The 22,867-nt window shown below is 33.0% G+C and overlaps 1 pseudogene; it reads left to right on the top strand.

Moving 5' to 3' along the window:
• LOC139704308 (ubiquitin carboxyl-terminal hydrolase 31-like) overlaps window positions 1-21,979 on the top strand; it is a 36,173-nt pseudogene extending 14,194 nt beyond the window's left edge.
• Window positions 21,980-22,867: the final 888 nt, after the last annotated feature.

Raw genomic sequence — 22,867 nt, 5'->3', positions numbered from 1 at the left:
AGTAAACCTTCACACTAAGGCAGAATTTGATGCTTTGACATTCTCCTTAGAGGGTTTTCCTGGACTAGGTCTACGGGCTTACAAAACTATTATGAAACTCACCTATCCTATCATAAAAAGTATTAGCCATGCCTCCATGGCCGTTAATATGCTTAATAAAGAATAAAAACAACATTGTCAAGCCATACTTGACATTCATGCTGCAATTGATTGTCTGGTATTGCTACATCATAATGGATATCAGAAGTTTAATAACATGTGTTCCTTCAATTTAAGTGATAATAGTAATTTTATTTCAAAAGAGTTAGATTACCTTAAAGATATCATTAATAAGGTCCAACATGATGATTGATGTTTAGCCTTGTTAGATTGGATAATTTCATGTTTAATCAATTTGATCTGGGTCAAAAAATATTCATAGGTGGATGTTTACTGATGTTGGCACTTGCTGTTTTCAATGGCTGCCTTATTTTTTGCCCCCACGAGCATTAAGAAGATAAGTAATATTATTTATTCAAAAGGCCTTAAAAAAGGAGGGGAGGCTGTAGGTATTCTGACTTTGGAAATAGGCAGGAAAGGGTAGGGGTGATGATAACTGGAACCCTGAGTTCCACAATAGTAATGCCTGGCAGTTTCTCCTTGAAGCTATTAAGACAACTCTACAGGTGCACTATCTAGTTTCTGTGGTAATGTCCTTAGGGAGAAGGGGCTCTATGTTTGTAGTAACTGTACCTTATCTTCATTAGCTAGCACTTGGGGTTAAAATAACACTAGGTTATAATGTAGTCATGGTAACAGAAGCTATGTAATTTTGGGGTATACTATGTGCAGCCATGAAGAGGAGTGGCAAGATTTTTTCTTTGTTCCTTTTCACTGTGAGTGTGTCTCTCTCTTCTGTTTGCTTCTTTACAGGTTTCCTCACAAGATTTGTAACAGATCATGATGGCCCTCAGCACAAAAGGTAAGTTTTGGTGGTTAATCTGAATAAACTGGGACATCACTAAAGAAGAAAACAGAGGACTACAAAAAATTTGAAAATGTAATAAATGTAGGGCAGTATGTGTTCAATGATTACAATCAAAAGAAATAAAGCTAAGCATCTGAAAATTTTTTCTGCTGAATAACTACTCTGCCAACATTTTTTAGTTTGGTTTTCTCCATTTGAACGTCTCAGCTGTGTCCCCTGTTATGTGTAGACTACAATAGTTACATCACTAAATTATGCTAAGTACTACTTATCTAAAGTGGAGAATGTACAACACACCAAGAAAGAGAGAGATTAAAGAGTAAAATAATATAAAGAGTACAATATCTGTACTAAAAATGTCCTTTTTATTTGAAACACAAATCTGAAACTCATAGAGAAGTTCCCAGAAGATACAACAGAAGTAAATTAAATAATAATTATTAATTAAAAATTTTAAAGGGAAATTAAACTTACCAAGGAAGGCAAAGTTTCTATAGTTCTCTAACATCACATCTTTATATAAGTTTTTCTGAGCAGGCTGAAGGCATCCCCACTCTTCTTCAGTAAAATCAATGGCTATATCCCTGAATTTTAACAGGTCCTGAAATAAGAAAACATAAATAAATAACACATTGACCACATGAACATTTGCACAGTCTGTAAGGTAATTGAAGTTAAAATGAGAGTTAATATACTATCATGTAGGTGGTGTTTTGGAACACAATGATACTATTATCTACTTCTGCAGATAAACTGATTTAAGTTCAAAAAAGTATATATACTCTGCATTTATGAAACACAATATAAAACTCAGGCATTACCACAAAATATATATTTTGTAATTTTTTATATTATAATCTATATTACACACATTGTTCAGATGAGAAAATAATGGTAATTAAGAAAGGGAATGATCAAATTTTAATGCACAACCACTAATCAGAGATTTAATAAAGTGTAGAATCTCATTTCTTATTTCTCTGATGGATCTGGCTATTCTGAATATGTAGTGAAATCTCTAGTAATTCCAATACCAATGATATAAGAGAAATTTTGAAACATAACAAGGTAGACAGACCACTTAATGGAAATATTTAACAATGAATTTAATTTCAAACATTTTATGGTATTTAGTATGTTATTAATATAAAAAAATAGCAAAAACAATCCTGTTTGGATTTTCCTTTTTATAATTTTAACAATTTATAACATACAAAATAATAAATACATATATATAAAAACTTTGATTGATGTATATATTGTATGATGTTTATAATAAAATATACATGTAGCTTTACAAACAAATATAATTTTTTTTTTATTTTAATGGTTCTTTCTAGTTCTACCTGATAGTAAAATCAATTTTTATGGCATTATGCAAGCATGGGATACATCTTATACTAATTAAAATCCTGTTCTTTTTGGTGGCTATCATGGTAGGCTGAGTATATGTTAGAGGATAGAAATATTAAAGACATATATGTCTTTAATATTTCTATCCCTTTCCCTTTTGTTTATTTATTTATTGTTTACCATTGTGCAATCTACTGATCTTTTTTTCTTACCCTTCCCCACTTTATGAGCTTTAGATTTCACATATCAGCAAAAACTTTCAACCTTTGGTTTTAAAGAAATGGTTTGTTTTACTTAGCATAAAATCTCCAGATTCATCCATTTACTGACAAATGTCATAAAAGCATTCTTCTTTATGACTGATTCATAGTTTATTGTGTACATAAGCAACAATTTTTTATCCTGTCATCACTGAATGGACCCATTCATCATTGAATGGTTGTATTTATAGCTTAGCTATTGTGAATTGTGCTGCTATAATCATTAATGTGGCTGTGTCAATGTGAGTATGCTGATTTTATATTATTTGGGTATACACTGCAAAGTCGAAAAACTGGGTAAAATTGTGGTTCCATTTCATTAACAATATCTATACAGGATATTATATTTTACTTAGACCTCCATAGAGCTGGAAAAAAAATGGAATTCATCTAAACCTGAGGTTGAAATAAAACATACAGAAAAAAACTTAGTAAGCCATAAAATGACTAGAATTTATTATCAAATCATCCATTCCAATGAAAAGTAAATTTTATAAACTAAAAGTAAAGAAAATCTTAAGCAAATGAGCAAAATTAGAAGCTATTAAAGATGAACATAGCACAGAGAGAGTTACCAATATCAATGTTGGTGCTTTTAAAAAGCAAATGAGCCTGGTCTAGTGATGGACAACTTTAGTTCCAGTGACTGAGGAGGATAAAAAAAAGGATCATAAATTCTAAGACAATATTATATACAATATATATAGTATTGAACAACTTAGTGAGCATTTAGCAACTAAGCAAGACTCTGTCTCTAAATAAAATATAAAAAAAAGGACTGAGGATGTGGCTTCATGGTTAAGCACCCCTGAGTTCAATCTTCAGTACAAAAAAAAAAAAAAAAAAAAAAAAAAGCAGATACAACTTAAAAAGCACAAGCAAATTTGAAAATTCAACAAAGAAAAATTATCTCAAATATACAGTATATAATTTCAAATATATGCATATATAATAAATTCTCACTTGATGGAAATACACTCAGGAAAATTTATCCTAAGAATCTTTTGCAATTTTCCAATTCTCTGAGTGTAATGACAAGAATCTAGATGATATAGACAAGTACATGGCTAAAACTTTTGATATATCCACTGTTGTACATAAAGTCTACTGCTGACCGAACTACCATGATGCCACATGATTGATGTTATGAATTTAAATCAATCAGGGTAAACCTCATAATAAAATAAATGGTGGAACTTCAGAAAACAACAACAAAACTCTTAATAAGTCTCTTGTTACTTAGGCAGTTATACATAATGAAGATTACTGTGCATAGAAGAGAAAAAATGGCATTCATTTCAAAGAAAGATGCTAGGATATTGGGAAAACAGTGTGATAATAAAATGCTATTTTATCCCTTAACTCAGAAATTATAACAACATATTTTGACACATTAAATGCTGAATATAAGTTATTAATAAATAATACTGAAATATGTAAGAAAGTACAAAGCTCAGGGTTTCATACAAAAGATAGGGTGCATATGGTGGTGCACACCTGAAATATCTTCTATTCTGGAGGCTAAGACATGAAATTGAAAACTTATGGCCAACTGAAGAAATTGAGCAAACCCCATCTGGAAATAAAATTTAAAATAGAACTGAGAATATGCTCAGCAATAGGACACTTTGGTTGAATCCCTAATATCACAAAAGAAAAAAAATAGTTTATTTGTTTTCAAAATTATACAATATAACAGTTTTAAACTTATGAATTACAAAATATTAATACAAAAAAATCTATTCATCAAATTATTACGTTAAAGGTGCAAAGGTGACAAGGTAAAAAAAAAAAAATTCCTCACATATAATCGAATGCTTATAAGAAGAAAAAATAAAACATATTGCAAAAGAAAAACAGAATAAATTCTTGAAGAGCCACTTTAAAAGGGATGTATCTAAGTGTTAAATAATGATAAAAACTCAAAATCATATCATATAGATGAATTAAATAGTATTGATGAAAATGTGGAATAAATACATTCACAAAAGAGGAAAATAATAATTTAAACTTTTATTATCCATTTGTAGAAACTATTTTGTAATGAAATGTATATGATACACTCACACAAGAAACAGAGACTAAAATTAAACCAACTGTAAATGAGAATACAGCCATATTCCTCCAGAGTTGGAACCAAGGTGCATGGTTAAAGAGAAAGAAATAATTATTAAATTTTATAAAAAGTAAATTCTAGGAGCTAGAATTTTTTTGATGTATTATATCCAGTTTGACAAATACTATAAAATACAATGTATGTTTTTTGCCGATGTCACATGAATATTGCATTTCATGAAAGTATAGTTATAAAAGGAATATGCAGTATTTGAGAAAATAAAAATAGAGAAAATCACATAAAAGACTCAAATATTTAACATTTTTACAAAAGATAAAACTATTATAAAAGTGACAATTTTCCCAAGTTAATCTATAATAATAACTGGTCAAACTATTTCCATGCTTTACTTTTTGTTAAAGAAGAAATCAAAGCAAAAACTTCTAAGATTTTCCTGGAAATTTAAATGTACATAAAATATGCCTTATTACTGGAACAAAATGCCCAAATCCAGTGTTAATATGAACAGAGGAAGATTGATTAGGGTTTGAAATATATTATTTAACTCTAACAGAAAGTGTATGGTGTGTGTGTGTGTGTGTGTGTGTGTGTGTGTGTGTATGTTTTTTCTCCAGATCCAAAGATTTGAGTCTATTATTTAAATTGATTAATGGTATATTTCTAATTTTATGACATGGCCATAGACCCAACGGCCTTAAGAGAATGGGCTTGAAATCAAGATGAACTGTTTTGCTATGCATGATGTCATATACCTGTAATTAGGGTATTTGAAGTTTTGCTTTTTTAAAAATACTATTAAAGCACAAGAAATAGAAACAAGAGTCATTAAATGGGATGAATTCAAACTTAAAACATTCTTCTCTGCAAAAGAAACAATCAGTGAGGCAAAAAGTGATACCAGAGAGTGGGAGCAAATTTTTACCACATGCACATCAGATAGAACACTAAATTCCAGAATATATAAAGAACTTAAAAAACTTAATACCAAAAAAACAAGTTTCCCAATCACTAAATGAAATGGGCTAAGGAACTAAAATAAGTAATCAATCAATCAAAAAAAATCCAACATCTCTAGCAATTAAAGAATTGCAAATCAAAACTACTCTAAAATTTAATCTCACTCCAATCAGAATGACAGTTATTAAAATACAAGCAAAAATATATTTTGGTGAGGATGTGGAGAAAAGGGCCCACTGTTACACTGTTGGTAGGTCTCTAAATTGGTGACACCAACCTGGAAAAGAATAAGGAGATTCCTTAGAAAACTTGGAAAGGAACCATCATTGACCCAGCTGTCCCACTCCTCAGTTTAGACCAACAAGAGCTAAAAACAGTATAATACAGTGGCTTATCCACATCAATGTTCATAGAAAAACAATTCACAATAGGCAAACTATAGAACCAATCTATATGCTATTCAATAGATGAATGGATAAAGAAAATATGGTTTATATACACAGTGAAATATTACTGAGCATTAAAATAGAATAAAATTATGGAATTGGGAAGTAAATGGATGAAGTTGGAGAATATCATGTTAAGGCAAGTAAACCAATCCACTAAACCAAAGACCTAATGTTTACTTTTCTAAGTGGATGCTGATCCAAAATGAGGGAAGTGTGAGGTAGCATGGAAGAACTGAAGAAACTTTGAATAAGACAAAGGGGAGGGAGGTGATGGGAGAAGGTATAGAGGTAAGTAAGATAGTGGAATGAGATGGAAATTTTTTGTACACAAAGTAGAGGTACACGGGTTTTGTAACTATAATTTCGGTATAAGAGAAATAAAATTTTGTGCTCCACTTGTGTACTATGAAGTTAAATGCATTCTGCTCTAATAGCAAGTTAGAACAAATTAATAAATTAAGTGATTTTTAAAAATTCAGGAGAGAGACTTGCCTTCCCCTAGACCTATATATAAACATATATTCTATATGTAATATGCACATTTTAATGTATATAATTTATAAACATTTTTTCATATTTTTATCATTTTTTTTTTAAAATAAGTAACAACAGAAGCATTACAATTCTTATTCCATGTATAGAGCACAATTTTTCATATCCCTGGTTGTATATAAAGTATGGTAATACCAATTTGTGTCTTCATACATGTACATTTGATAATGAACTCTATTACATTTCACCATCCTTGTTAATTCCCTGCCCCCTTTCTTTTCTTCCCATCTCTCTGCTCTATCTAAAATTCATCCATTTCTCTCATTCTCTCCCTCCCTACCCCATTATGAGTCAGCCTCTTTATATCAGACAAAACATTTGGCATTTTTTGGAATTGGCTAGCATCACTTAACTTTATATTCTCCAATGCTATCCATTTACCTACAAATGCTAGATATGATTGTGAACCTAGAAAACTCAAAAAGCTCCACCAGAAGACATCTAGAACTAGTAAATAAATTTAGCAATGTAGCAGGATATAAAATCAACACCCATAAATGAAAGGCATTTCTGTATATTAGTGAAAAATCTTCTGAGAAAGAAATGAAGATAACTACCCCATTTAGAATAACTTCAAAAAAATAAGATACTTGGGAAGCAACTTAATGAAAAAGGTGAAAGATCTAAACAAGAAAAACTACAGAACCTTGGAAAATGGAAAGATCTACCTTGAACATGAATAGGCAAAAATAATATTACCAAAATGGCCATACTACCAAAAGCACTATACAGATTTACTGCAATTCTGATCAAAATCCTAATGGCATTCCTCATAGAAATAGAAAAAGCAACCATGAAATTTATCTCAAAAAAATAAGTGACCAAGAATAGCTAAAGCAATCCTTAGCAGGAAGAGTGAAGCAGGTGACATCACTATACCAGACCTTAAACTAGACTACAGAGCAATGGTAACAAAAAAGCATGGCATTGGCAAAAAAAAAAAAAAAAAAAAAAAAAAAACAGACTGGAAGATGAATGGTACAGAATAGAGGACACAAAGACTAACCCACAAAATTACAATTATGATATATTAGACAAAGATGCAAAAAATATGCACTGGAGAAAAGATAGCCTCTTCAACAAACCACTATCTCTAACCATGCACAAAACTCAACTCAAAGTGTATCAAGAACCTAGGAAATAAACCATAGACTCTGCATCTAATAGAATAAAATGCAGGCTCTAATCTTCATCATGTGGGATTAGTCCCCAATTTCCTTCATGACAAACATATAGCACAAGAATTAAAACAAATGTTCAATAAATGGGATGGAAACAAACTAAAAAGATTATTCTCAGCAAAAGAAACAATCTGTGAGGTGAAGAGAGAGCCTACATCCTAGAATGAATTTTTTACCCTTCACACATCAGATAGAGCACTAATCACTAGGGTACATAAAGAACTCAAAAAGCTAAGCAAATAATAATAATAATAATAATAATAATAATAATAATAATAATAATAATAACAACCACCACCACCATCACCACCACCACCACCACCACCCAATCAAGAAATGTTCCAACAATCTTAACAAAGTATTCTTAGAACAGAATATACAATCAATCAACATTTTTTCTATATATTTGATTGGTTATGGTGCTCCCTCTACAGGGCCAAGCATAGTACTGGTGCAGTTTCTAAGGAAGGGAGACATGAGCAAGAAGTGTTATCAACTCTCCTTTATAAATTATCAAATACAATTTTCTAGGTCATTTTCTAAACATTGCTGGACATGGGGAATATAGGCTTGAATCAGAGAACATTTTTATTAGAAACACAGTGTAAAAGAAAGAGAAAAAACAAAAACAAAATTATTTGAACCACATTGAACCATAAGAGAAATGGAACCTGGAATTCAGAAAAGAAAGATTCAAACTTTTGTACTTGGGAATGTGGATGACATGGATGCCTAAAGTGAAAAGGTTATTACAAACTTTTGAAAGAAAATTCATGTGAGTAGCATATAATGGTTAACCAATTAGAATCTGCACAATGTTTTCCAGGGGCTTTGTCAGCTGTGCACTATAGTGTAACATACAGGTATTCATGGCCTCCATGAAGAGCATTATTCATCTGTGCCTCTAAAATTATTCCCACAGTACAGATGAAAAAAATATGGGTATCTGGATAGTAAATGGCAAGTCAACAGCCCACAGAAAACTACCCAGAGACAGAACTGTATAAAATTTCTTCAAAGACCATCAAGGTATTGTTAGCTCCTGACACAGGAATGTCAGTCTGGGGAAATATTATTTTCTCTCCATTTTGAAGAGAGTGCATTGAGCATACATTTCAGGGGAAACATAAATACTATTTTTTCTTTCATGTTAAGAAACTCTTCAGAAATAGAGCTTACAAGAAAGATTTCTTAGAGGGGTAAATGCCTGGAGATTACAAAAACAACAACAACAACAACAACAACAACAACAACAACAAAATATCAGTGGCCCTGAGTGACTCAGTAAGGAAATAAATCTAAAAGGATTATTAGAAACTGAAAAGCAAAAAATACCTATTTCTAAAAATAAATATATTCATTAGTTTCTATCTCCACAACATATCATTAAGTAAACAACAAATTATGTATGAATATTTCTAGGATTGGCCAAATTTTATTCCATATGATTTTATATTAAACCCCCAAATCCAGATAATAGAATTCATGATTCACTGCCAAAATATTACAGAAAAAAAATTTAAGGACTGGATGTTTAGTAAATATGTCATTTAACAATTTTATTACCATTTGATTTTAAACAAATTTATTCATTTTCCTGCAGCTATAGTGTAGAGAAATTTCTTAATTAGTTTTCCTGTACTAATTAACAAAGATAAGCCCTATAATCCACTTTAAATTACCTACCCTTACAATCATACAAGAAACCTATAATAAATGATGAGGAAAAAAAGGCAATTTTAAAAAATAATTTAAACCTTTTTCTTGAAATCAATCTCTAGCTGCATTTTTGGATCCTTTTCTTATCTTTTAAGCCAAAAAGATATAAAGGACCGAAGTTTGAACTGCAAATTTATACATGAGATATGTTTATTAACTATAAAAATTCAAAATCTTTATAAATTTAAGAAATACACAATAAAAACCTATCATGGGAAAAATTAAGTAATGTTGATGAACATTTAAAACAAATGAATAACAATTAACTCGAAAGGAGTTTAAATTAGTATCTATTTGTGGAAACTATTTTGCTATTGAACATATATGATACTCCCCATCACAGAGACTTACTGAAATTAGAGCATATGTGATCATGAGAACATAAAAGTACTCAATGGTACTCACCCAAACACTTGAAGCCCAAGGGCATGGCTCAATACAATATACTTCTTGGAAGGGATAAATAATAATCTGTAGGAAAAATGGTCACTAGGACCAGTCACATTTCATAATATATCCAGTTTAAAAAAGAGGATAAAACACTATGTATAAATTTTACATAGGTGCCTTATGCAAGTAGTATTTAACATGTGTACATTTTTAACTTATGAGAAAATAAAAGTCACAAAAAGCACATAAAAGACTGAATTATACATCCCATGTATAGAAGATAAAACTCATCATTACAAAGGTGATAATTTTCCCACAAATTAACCCACAATATATCTTACCAAAATTGCTATGTACAAATATGAATATATCACAGTGAAGTCTACTTTTATGTGTATTCTATGAAGCAATATTAAAAAAAAGAAACTATAAATAAATATACGATAGAAGAATGTAGGAGAATAGGGAAAGGGGAACTACTGGATACTGAAGGGGAGCAAATTATATTTCATTTTTTATGGTTATGTCAAAATAAACTTGACTATTAAATACAACAATAATGCAATAATAATTTAAAAAATCAACAAGATTTACTTTAAATGAAGTAAGAAACCAAAGCATGAATTTTTAAAATTCATCTACAAAGTTATATGAAACTTTAGCCAAAAACTTTTTCAATTATAAGAGAAAAAAAAAGAACTTATCATGACCTACTATTCATATTTATTGTGAAATTATAATATTACAATAATCATCAAAGCATCAAAATAGAAATAAGATCTCCATATGAATACATATGTATGTAACAACAGTATGCTTTATTGCAATAGCAAATTCTAGATAAATCAAACCATAACAAAAATAATCTCAGCAACATAAATATAAACCTGTTAGGGCAGTTTACTGGTGAAGAGTCCTTGCTTCCCCAATGCTGAAGTATAACACCAAAGAAGCATGCCAAGGCAAGTTTAGAGTGGAAAGTAGAAGCTTTATTAAAGGACAGTAGAAAAGACTTCTCCCCAGGGAAAAAAGGGGACCCAAAGGTAGAATCCATGAAAGGGATTTTTTTAAACTAAGGTCTTTTTAGCTTTTTTATAGCTAAGGTCTTCCTTCAGCTATCCCACATTCCTGTCACATTGTGTCCTTTATTCTGTTATCTTGCAATGATGTAATGTAGGTGGGAAGGCCCAAAGTGTGGAGGACAGGTGTGCTGAAGGAGTAATCTGGGCAGGAAGGGCTTTTGGATTAGCATCTGCATGTTTGCTGTGAGCTGCTTCATTAAACTTTCCTTGGGATGGGCTCAGGGCCTTGGGGACATTTTCAATTCCCCTTATCTTGTACTCCATTCTCAATTATGGTGTTCATTCTTGATTTTACTGGATATTAGACCCAATTTACCTAACTAAACTAACTACCTATCTGTAAACCTGGCTTCACTACCAAGGATATGGCTAAGAAGTACAGTATCCCTGAGTTCACCTAACTTTAACAAAATAATAATAATGAAGAAAGTAAAAATAAAAGAATGTCAAAATTAAAATTAAGGGAAATTAAGTACCCCAAAATGACAGCTCCTCTCCTGCAGGAAAATGGCCCTTGGAGATTTGATTTTGATAATTATTCCACCTGTCAATCTCCAGCATCTGGGCTGCAAGAACATACCTGCCACATAGTATTTTATGCAGATGCTAAGGATGCCCTTTGAGCATAAGGAAGACAGCAAAGAGTCTCTGCTACTGACAAGTTCCCCACCTGGTTGGAAAGTAGGACTAAGGACATAGTGGCCCAATGGAGGACTTAAGCTTATAGACTCCAGAGACTGCCCAGAGTACCAATCTGTTAGCTCCTGTTTTCAACATAGCCAGTCTTGTGGTTCCAATAGTCTTTCTCCCCCAGCCTCCCTTGCTAGGCCAGTGCACACTCACCATTTCCTGGTTCTCAGGAGTAGGGTTACTTGGGATCCTCAGTTCCTGCACAACAGAACAACCTGTGACTCTGAAGTTTCAGGCTACAAATGGCAAAAATGGAGGACTCAGGAGATAAGAAGTGAAAGCCCACCCTCCTCCTCCCTGATGATAGACAGGATTGGACAGTTCCTACAAAATGCTCTTGATTGGAAGGGGCTTCAGATCATGCACACTGAATCTGAGAGAAGTGAGCCCTTTTTTTGTGACAGGGAATATTATCCAATACAGGCATGAATAAGGGCTAGAATCTCAGGTCGTTGAGTGCTGCTTTTTTTTTTTTTTTTTTTTTTTTAATCTGAGAAACATACCCCAGAGTCTCAGGCTGCTGTTATTTTAAGGCAAGGTTTTTTTTTTTTTTTTTTTTTTTTTTTTCCATAAGTGGAAACTAACCCAACCAACAGAACATTTTCATTTAAATTTACATATAAGGTCATTTCAGTTTATGGATTATAAATGCTTGTATATTATTCAGGAATTAATATAAAATAATGATAATAACTATCAAATTTTATTTATTTTTTTAATCTCTGTTCTTTTTAGGTGACAAATTGAACTTTGAACTGGGAAGAAACCCCCTAAAGTAAAAATGCCCAATAAAAACAACACATAAGTGGATGGGATTGTGCCTCAGCAGTAGAGTGCTCACCTCCCAGGTGCAAAACCCTGGGTTCAATCCTCAGGACCACATAAAAATAAGTAAGTGAAATAAAGGTATCGTGTCAAGCTACAGATAAAAAATACATTAAAAAACATAAGGTAAAAGATGAGAAACCAGCCTCTACCTCAGAGCAAAGACTGTCCAAGGAAGGGGGCGTGACCCTTTTTCTTTGAAAGACACTCAGAGCACCCCTAGGCACATACCCATCCTGCTGAGTTGTTTATCTACAAATGACAGGAGAGATCTGCTGTGCCTGGTGTCCCTGACTCAGTCAGGGTAGGTGGGGAACCATAGGAACTTCCTAGCAGCCACCAATCAGCATGAGACAGGGAAAATACCTGGGATGCCAGATGACCCTTCTAGTAGTTTATGGTGGTTGATAACATTTTGGGAAACCTTGTGGACTAAGCCAATCAGTTCAAATGAATTCCTATCTTGTAGTAACCAATTACTCTTACCCAACTTGTTCCCGCCAGTGAATGTGCTAATCATGTTTTAGAATTGTTTATGATTTTCCCAAGCTGTGTGATGATTTGCTAAGAGATGCTATGATGTATGTGGGGTACCTGCCTTCCCCAAAGAGTGTATAAAACTGCTGCAAACCCCAGTCTTAGGGTCTCTAAGCCACCAGTTGCTGTGTGTGTGGAGGACTGAGCTAGCTTGCAATAAACACCTCTTTGCTGCTTACAAGGATCTTGGTCTCTGGTGGTCTTCTGGGGATCCTGCATTTGAGCATAACAGTCTCTCCTGAAACCAATGGGAAAAGAAGACAGGACTCCAGTTCTCTAGGACTGCAGTTTAATAGCACAAAAATGTTGCAAAAGGGGGGTGTCTTGAGAACTTACACAAATAACAGGATTTTGACAAGCATAACACAAGGCAGGTAGTAAGCTAATGGTCTAAGTGGTTCAGCACTTAGGGAGTAAGTTTACATCACAACATCAGAATTTATGATACACCACTAAAGTTTCAGAGTGAGTTGTTATTTGGTCAGGGAAAGCCAGAATTTATGAGTAATCAATAAAGTTTCAGGGAGGGTTGTTATCTCATCAGGGAAAACCAGACATGGGTTAATTCAAGGCACTGGCAGGCATTTCAAAGCAAGTTTACAAATCACAGTAATTTATAATGAAGCAAAAATTAACTTTTCATGCCTTTGTGACAAGATGGCTCCCAATCTTAAAAGAAAATTAGGCTGGATTTTTCACTTGCTATAGCCATACAAGAATGAGCATTAAATTATTAATATTAATTACTATTTTTTAAAAGACTGAATAAAATAGAAACAATATATTTGTTATTAAATGCATAAAAATTTTGATTAATATATTGATAATATAAACATGGAAAATTTTGACAATGATAAAAAGAAATTTAATATAAGGGCTTCAATATTATAAGTTCTCATGTTCAGTGGGTCAGTCCTTCAATGACTTTTTCATTTTTTAGGTTATTTTGAATTATACTTCTGCAAATGTTTGTTAAGTATACAAATTTAAATTTTGTATTTTGTAAAGAAAAAAAATGGCAGGTTTGAGCTCCTGTTAGGATTTTAAAACTTATAAGCCATGTGGGGCATCTTAGCACTTTTTTATTTCATATTTGCACACAGTCCAATTCTAGAGAGGAATGAGTTGGAGATATAGTCTACTGTATTGAGCAAAAGATAAATTGCCTTAGGCTATTTCTAAACCTTTTAACTTTTCTAACTTTTCAGAATTTTTGGTAATTTAAAAAAAATATTTATTTTAAGAAATGAATTGTTTGAAATTAATTATTTATCTTTCTGCATTATTTTTCACTTTCATTGATTTTTTAGAAGAAATAACAGAATTCCAAAAGTGTTCCATGTAAATTTAGAGGTATATTTCTAATGATCAAGATAGAAAGCAGAAGCAAAACATCTATTTTGATGGTTCTGCCTCAAACTAGAGAGTTACTTAGTTATTTATGCTATTATTCACTAGGTTCCTGAGGTCGCAAAAATCACCAACCAACAAAGAGAAAAGTCTTTTTAGTTTGTTTCTCACAACCAATTCAAGCTAAAATACACTAGTGTCATTGTAGTTTTAGACCAAAGTGTGTTTCTAAATTATATATATATACACACACACACACACACACACACACACACACATACACACACATAAATATATAAATAAATATGAAATAAAATATGATATTAGATTTTTTTCCTGGATCATCATTTGTACATATTTCCCTTTAGACACAGTTCTGAGAACAAAGTGTCACAAATAAGACATGGATCCTACATTGCTACACAGAGTAATTATGGCACATACTAAGAGCTTGGTATAAAACTTTGCATACAGACATAAATAACTAGAAAACACCATAGAAAATTATACCTAAATGCTAAGCAGCAAATTCGTAGACTTTAAGTATATTAAGAGACAAGTTATCATAGCAAATTTTACAACTCAGTTGCTCCTAATATACAGAGATAGAGATATTTATTAAGAGATGGTTTTATGAAGATTTTTGGTTTAAAAAAGAAAAGATCAAATAATGTAGGTGATTTAAACATGAGTAATAATATTTTTTCTGCATTCAGTACCTTTTTCTCAGATATATGAATTATAATTAATTCCAACCAGTAAACTGCAGAAATAGTGTAAAGATTAATCACTATGAATAAATCTACTTAAAAAGAGAACCAAAACTTCCATTCCTGTCCCAATGTTTATTCCTGACACAAAGACTGCTTATTTTGAACCATTTCTGTAGATATGATTTTTTTATAATAGATATTTTGGTGATTTTTTGCATACTACTTAATATATTTATGCTTTACATTTTCCCTTTTGTCCTATTTTACTACCTATATTCTGAAAGAAAAAATTTCTAACTCCTAAACTCCCTTAATATTTGAGCTATCTTTTAATTTTTAAGCTTATATCATTTTTATAATGAATACTGTGTCTTCAGTAAATAAAGACTATTATTATGCACCTGGCTCATTTACAGAAGTTTTGCTGTGTTCTTTGGTTTTATTTACAGTGAATTTAAAAAAAAGGTCAATGTTGAACCAAAACACAAAGAAAAGACCACCAACTCCAATTTTTAAATAAAAATTGTATTGTGTACACAAAAGCTGGCCAGGACTGTCTCTTATAATATCCCATGCTAGAGATCATCCTCCTGATCTTCAGGAAAAAGTTTTTACAGCACAAAAAGTTACAAAGGGGGTGGGAGTCTAGGGTACTTACAGCTAACAAGATTTTGACAAGCATAATACAAAGGCAGATAGCAGGTTAAGGATCTGTATGGCTAACATTTCAAGGTAGGGAATAAATTCAGTTCCAGACATTAGAATTTATGAGTTGCTACTGAGATTTAGAGAGAATTGTTATTTGGTAAGCAGTAGCCAAGATTTATGAGGCACTGATAAAGTTTTAGAGGGGGTTGTTATCTGGTAAGGGATATCCAGGCATAGGTGAATTCAAAACACAGGTAGAAATTCCAAGCAAGTTTAAAACATCAAAATATTGTCAGGCCAAGGAGAAATTTTAGTTTTCTTACAGAAAACAGGAATAAACTTTTTAACCTCTAAAAGCTCTAAGAGAATATTTTTTTTTTTGTATTTTCTCACATCTAATGGCTTCTGGCATTCCTTTGTTTGTGACCATAAATGCATATCTTCTGTGTTTATGGGACTCCCAAAACAAAAAATATATAGATAAGCCCTTCTCATAGGGAAGATGTTTCTAACATAACAAGTAACTACCCTTTAACCTCACAGGGTCTGACAATCATATTATAGAATATGAAAGACCCTCCAATATGCTTGTTCTTCCAATCATTTTTTGCAAAGATTGACAAAAGTCATTTCATTGCAGAGAATGAGTGAGGTTTGTCTCTGCTCTGCAGTCCAGAACAGGTGGTAAAAGAGCCCCCAAAGTGAGTTTAGGACAGGGCTTTATATGATATAGCTGACAAAATCCTGAAAACATAAATTCAGAGAGAACCATACCCACATAATCTCATTTGACAGAATCAAATTCATAAGAAAAATAGATGACAGAGGCATATCTAAAGGGATTTAACTGTATTTTCTTTTTCTAAATTGCTATTAATGTCTCCCACAATTATAGAGTTCTGGAACACCTCAGTTACTACTTTATCATTACCTTCTACCTACAATGCATGAGGCACACTGAATTTACCCTCATACTCATGTACTTATCACTTGTTTTTTTCTATAGAAATGCATATGTATATGAATATATTTTTCCCACATTTCCAAGATTCTACCCTGAAAATTCCTGTGATATCACTTCCCTGAAATGCATTTTCATTATTTCATGTCACTTCATCTAATTATTCCATATTATGTGTTGGAAAAGATGAGACAACTCTAAGGCCCTTCTTATTTGAATATTTATAAAGTATAATTAAAGCTCAACCTCAGTACCTCCACAGAACTTAAGTCTCATTCACCTTTCTCATTCATAGTGCTTTATTTTTTAAGTAGGTAGCAGAAATTTTATTTTGAAGAAGAGTAAATGATTTAAAGCCATTCAGGGTACTTTAAGGGATCACAAAAATCTACGGTTGTTGTTCTTAAACAACTTTATCACTGAAATTCTGGATTACACTCCAGGTTGGACACTGATACAATGCTTCCATGAGAAATGTTTTTTTTTTTTGGTTGTGAATACTGTCCTTTCCCTTTTCCGTATAGTCTTGGAAATGTGTGGATTGTGTGAACTTTTAGAATCATTATTTTCAACACAGTTAGCATGGACCCACTTGACAATAGAAGACATCCATATTCTGAAAAAAAAGAAGACCCTTCACCAAGCCCCAAAGAGGTGATAAAATAATCTTTGGAAAAAATAACAGTCATCCATTAGATTATTTTTAAACAATACTAAAAATAAGTTTAGTTAATAACACATTGCTGTACTAGGAAAAGTGATATAAATGCAATTTTAATTTTTAAAGTTGTTTCTGGTTACTAAAAAGAGAGTATTAAAAAGCTGGGTACATGGGCTGGAGTTGTGTCTCAGTGGTAGACTACTTTGCTAGCATGTGCAAAGCACTGAGTCTGATTCTCAGATATACATATAAAGAATTTTTTTTTGTTTTATTTTTTAAAAATATGACAGTGAAGTACATCACAATTCTTATTACACATAGAGAAAAATTTTTCATACCTCTGTTTGTATATAAAGTATGTTCACATCAATTCCTGTCTTCATATATGTACTTTAGATAATAATGTCTATCACATTCCACAATCCTTGCTAATCTTTACACAACACTCCTACACTGGCTACTTCACATAAACTTGCCTCAGGAATTTAATGCATTAATCAAATATATTTTCTGCAGCCTATGCAATGCTGTTGGAATGGCTATTATAAAAATCTAAAATTGTCATGTATGGTGGCATATGCCTGAAATTCTAGAAGCTATGAAAAATGATGCAGGATAATTGTTAGTTCAAAGACAACCTCATTAACATAACAAGGCTACAATCAACTTAGTAAGAGCATGTCTCAAAATATAACATAAAAAGTAATGTAGATGTGTCTCGATGGTATGCTCCCCTGGGTTCAATACTCAGCAACAATCAAACAAAACCAAGCAAATGTCTCATAAGTAATAGGGATTCCAGGGTACATAAATATGTAAAAATGTTGGTGACAATATAAATTTAATAAATATATTTTTTATAAAGGTGTTAAAAATATATTTTTTATAAAAGCCCAAAATAAAAATGCCACATAATCCACTAGTAATAATTTGGGGTAGCAGTGCAAGGTTGTACATGCTTGTACTCCCAGTGGCTTATGAGTATAAGAGGTAGAAAACTAGGGGTTTATTCTCAAGTTAAAGACCAGCCTCAAGAACATGGTAAAGTCCTAAGAAACTCAGTAAAACCCTCTCTCAAAAATAAATAAATAAATAAAAGTGTTGGAGACTGGGTATGTAACGCACTAGTAAAGTGCCCTGGAGTTAATCTCCAGTATTTAAATAAATAAAAAGATATAAATAATAATTCTTGGTAAAAAATGTCACAATCCACTAATAATAACTCTGGATATATATGTAAAGGAATTGGAATCCTTTTGCTAAATATATTGCCAAACATCTATTTTTATTGTATCTTTATTCACTGTATCTAATAAAAGGAAACAAATGAAGTACCTTTTAGATAGAAAGTATATCAGAAAATGCCTCCCAGCTGCAAAGCATCCAATTAGTCTATCCCTTCAGAAGCTACACACTTAAAATTCAAACTGGTCCCTAGAAGGCAAGACTCAGATAGTGGTGTTTTCTAAATACTTCAAAAAATTTGGAATCTCTGGGAACCTCGTTTCAGATATTCTGAAACTCAGAACAATGCCTTATGGGAGGTCAGAATGAGAACAGAACACATAGTAATTTATTTAATGGGGAATCTTAACTTAGACACTGTCATAACTGAAAGCAGTGTTGGACATAAAAAAATAGATTCTGTTCCACTGGTTTCTGGGTTATGGATTCAAGTCAAATATATATTAGAAAAAAGTTAAGGCTACTGGTTAAAATCTATGTAAAACAGGTATTAAAAGTGTACTAGGGGCTGGGTGTGTTGGTGCAAGCCTGTAATCCCAGTGTCTGAAGAGGCTGAGGAAGAAATATCAAAAGTTCAAAGCCACCCTTAGCAAAAGTGAGGTGCTAAGAAACTCAGTGAGATCCTGTCTCTAAATAAAGTTAAAAAAATAACCCTGGGGATGTTTCTTAGTAATCAACTGTTCCTGAGTTCAATCTCCAATATCCCCCATAAAAAATGTACCAGGGGGCTGGGGCTGGAGCTCAGTGGTAGCTCACTTGTCTGGCATATGTGAGGCACTGGGTTCAATTCTCAGCTCCACATATGAGTAAATAAAATATAGGTCTATCAACAACTAAGTATATATATATATATATATATATATATATATATATATATATATATATATATATATATATATATATATATGAATGATATATTTTAAATAATGTACCAAGTTATTGACATGGACTTTGATCTAATTTGCTGTGTACTTTAGCCCTTAAGATTTAAATGGGCCAGGCATGGTGGTGCATGCCTGTAATATCAGCTGTTTACAAGACTGAGACATAAGGATTATGAATTCAAAACCAGTCTCAGCAATGGTGAGTCACTAAGCAACTCAGTGAAACCCTGCCTCTAAGTAAAATACAAAATAAAGGTAAGGAATGTGGCTCAGTGGTAGAGTGCCCCTGACTTCAATCCCTGGTCGCACCCCCCAAAAAATGGGGTTAGTAAATAGCTCAGCTTGTAGAGTGCTTGCCTTCTAAGCATGAGGCCCTGGGGTCAATCCCCAGTACAGAAGGAGAGAGAGAGAGGGAGAAAGAAAGAGAGAGATAGAGAGAGAGAGAGAGAGAGTGAGAAAGAGAGAGAGAGAGAGAGAGAGAGAGATTGAAATTGCATGTAATTTAAATTCAAGTTAGTCCCACTTGTATTTTTTCCTGCCACACCAGAAGAAAAGAGTTTCCTGAAATGTTTGGAATGTTTCTGTGGGTTATTTATTTCCTTATTTTTTTTTTTATTTTCTCATTTTTATGTGGTACTGAGGATCCAACCCAAGACCTTTCATGTGCTAGGTGAGTGCTCTATTACTGAGCCAACCCCAGCCCCTTCTGTGGGTTATTTTAATAAAATGGTCTGACCATAAATAAGTAAACAAACAAGTAAATTAATAAATAAATAAACACTCAATTGATAACCTATTACATTTTTAAAATTTCTTAATTGGGACACATAAACCTCATTTAGGAGAGATTCATTCTTTTTAATGTCACCTAATTTTATTCTGCTATCTTCTCACATGAAAATCTCAGAATGATAAATTAAAATCTTTTAAAAATGCCTTTCAGTTCTTGTAGAAAATCATAAATAATGCATCCATTTGAAATAAAACATGGGAAAATAATGATTGATAATGCTGAAAGTGGAGTTTTGAGATGAGCCAAAATTTCTCAGTTTTCCAATTGAATCTGGGTGCTTGTCTCATAAATTTTGAAGAAAAATATCTAAGAAATAGAATTCCCACCATGTGGTATGAGGAATGATACCAGGAAAAAAACCTCATTTTGGTGTTCCATCTTAGAAGTTTACTAATGATTTTGGGCGGAACACGGAGCATAATGCATTTAGAATAGGCTTTGGAAAAGGCATCCTGACTACCATATGGGTTCACTTTCATTCTTTCTGTGACCAATCCTTTTTTCTTGGAATTCAATCAGGATTTACCGCTGAGAAAAAGGACTTTGTTGAAGGTGTTCCTACAAGTGGGCTTCAAGGTCATTTACATTTGAAATAGGCTTTAATGGTGCTCATTAACATATCTTTCAGTTAGCTACCAGATGTGTTTGAGTGAGGCCCATTATCTGCATTACATGGTCATTATACTATCTATTGTATTTTATACTTATTCACTGTGAACCGAGAACCCAAGTTTTGGATATGTGAACAGAGAGCTAGAAAACTAGGGTTATTTCTGAGACATATGGATAGCTAAACTGAAGTTCTGGATTTCAGATTTTTGTTTTGGATTTGAGATACTGCTTCCCCTACATTTAAAAATCTCAGGACTCATGAAGAGAATGAGTTAAAAGCCAGCATCATCAAATTTGTGAGGCCCTAAGAAATTCAAAGGGACCCTGTCTCTAAATAAAAATATAAAAAGGGGTGGGAATGTGAATCCGTGGATGTACACCACTTGGTTGAATTTCTGGTACCAAAAAGAAAGCTACACACACACACACACACACACACACACACACACACACACAAAATTAAACAAACAAACAAACAAACAATCCCTCATGAGTAATAAGCCCGAAAATCAATAGCCTATCTCATGCATGGTTACAACAAATGGATTTGGGGTTCTCTCCTGATAATTATCTCAGTCTTCACTATGCAATCTGGAGACATGCTGGACTCATGGCACATGGAAGCCCACAAAGGGATTTAGAAAGAAGCTGAAAACACCGTACAATAATGGAACAAAATGCCCAGGTTTTCAACTCCCGATCTAAGACTCATTAGACTAGTCAGAGGCAGGTGAAGGCTAAGCAGCCCCTCAGAGACCCTCTGGACACAAGACTCTGGAGAGGACCATGAGGAGTCCCTAGCCATGACTGCCAGTTTCCACCATTGCCACTCCTGTCAGCTTTAAGCCACCTTCCTACACAGTCTCAAGATAGCAAGGCACACTTACCATTTCCTGGCTTTCAGGGTTCTCAGCGTTCTCCCTGTGGTTTGTTTTCAGATTCTGCATGGCACAGACACCTGGGGTCCGGATCCAGGACAGAAAGCCTACAAAAAGATTGAAAAAATGGCCGGCTCCAGACACGAAGGGAACAGAAGATTGTGGAAGCCCGCCCCCTCATCACTGGCTGCATGAGGATTGGACAGTTCTCACCTAAGATACTGATTGGTCAAGGCTTCAGGCACTGCCTCCAACCTGAGCCAAGTAGGTGCAGAATCAAAGTCTGAATGACAGGCTGCTCCATTTTCATTGTTAAAAGACTATAGATCAGGGCTGAGGTTATAGCTTAGTCAGTAGAGTGCTTATTTTGCTTATCTAAGGCCATGGATTCAATCCCCTGCACTACACACATACACTCCCGCCGGGGTGGGGGGGGGGATAAGTAAAGGACTTGGGGACTAGGGTTATGGTTCAGTGGTAGAGTGCTTCCCTAGCATTCATGAGGTACTAGGTTGAACACCCAGCACCACATTAAAAAGCCAACCAAAAAACAAACTATTAATGGTATTGTGTACATGCACAACAAAAAATATTCAAAAAAAAAGACTGTGTATTGGACTCGTGCACCCTCACTACAGAACCCATAAACACTTTTTATATATAATTTATACATATATGTCTTCAGACAGTGTATAAAATTCTCCCGTGATGGCTTTGCAAGTAACTTATATTACAGGTATGCTTCAAAACCCTGAAATCCTCCCCATGTCTCCTCTTCTTCTTCTTCTTCTTCTTCTTCTTCTTCTTCTTCTTCTTCTTCTTCTTCTTCTTCTTCTTCTTCTTCTTCTTCTTCTTCTTCTTCTTCTTCTTAGGTCTGTGAATGTGGTTATTTTAAGGCAAAGTTTTCTTTCAATACTAGGACCTATCCCAGAGGGAAGTGTATTGACACTTATAACTGTTTATAAGGTTAAAGCAATTTGTGAATAAATATGTCTATATTTTTTATTTATGAAAATGATATCACAATTTTTTTAATTTTTTTTAACTTTTCTGTTCTTTGTCTCATAAAAAAGTTTGAGCTTT

The sequence above is a fragment of the Marmota flaviventris genome, unplaced genomic scaffold (assembly GCF_047511675.1).
Source record: "Marmota flaviventris isolate mMarFla1 unplaced genomic scaffold, mMarFla1.hap1 Scaffold_49, whole genome shotgun sequence".
NCBI lineage: Eukaryota > Metazoa > Chordata > Mammalia > Rodentia > Sciuridae > Marmota > Marmota flaviventris.
The sequence above is the reverse complement of the archived record's forward strand: the minus strand, read 5'-3'. Positions and strand labels throughout refer to the sequence as shown.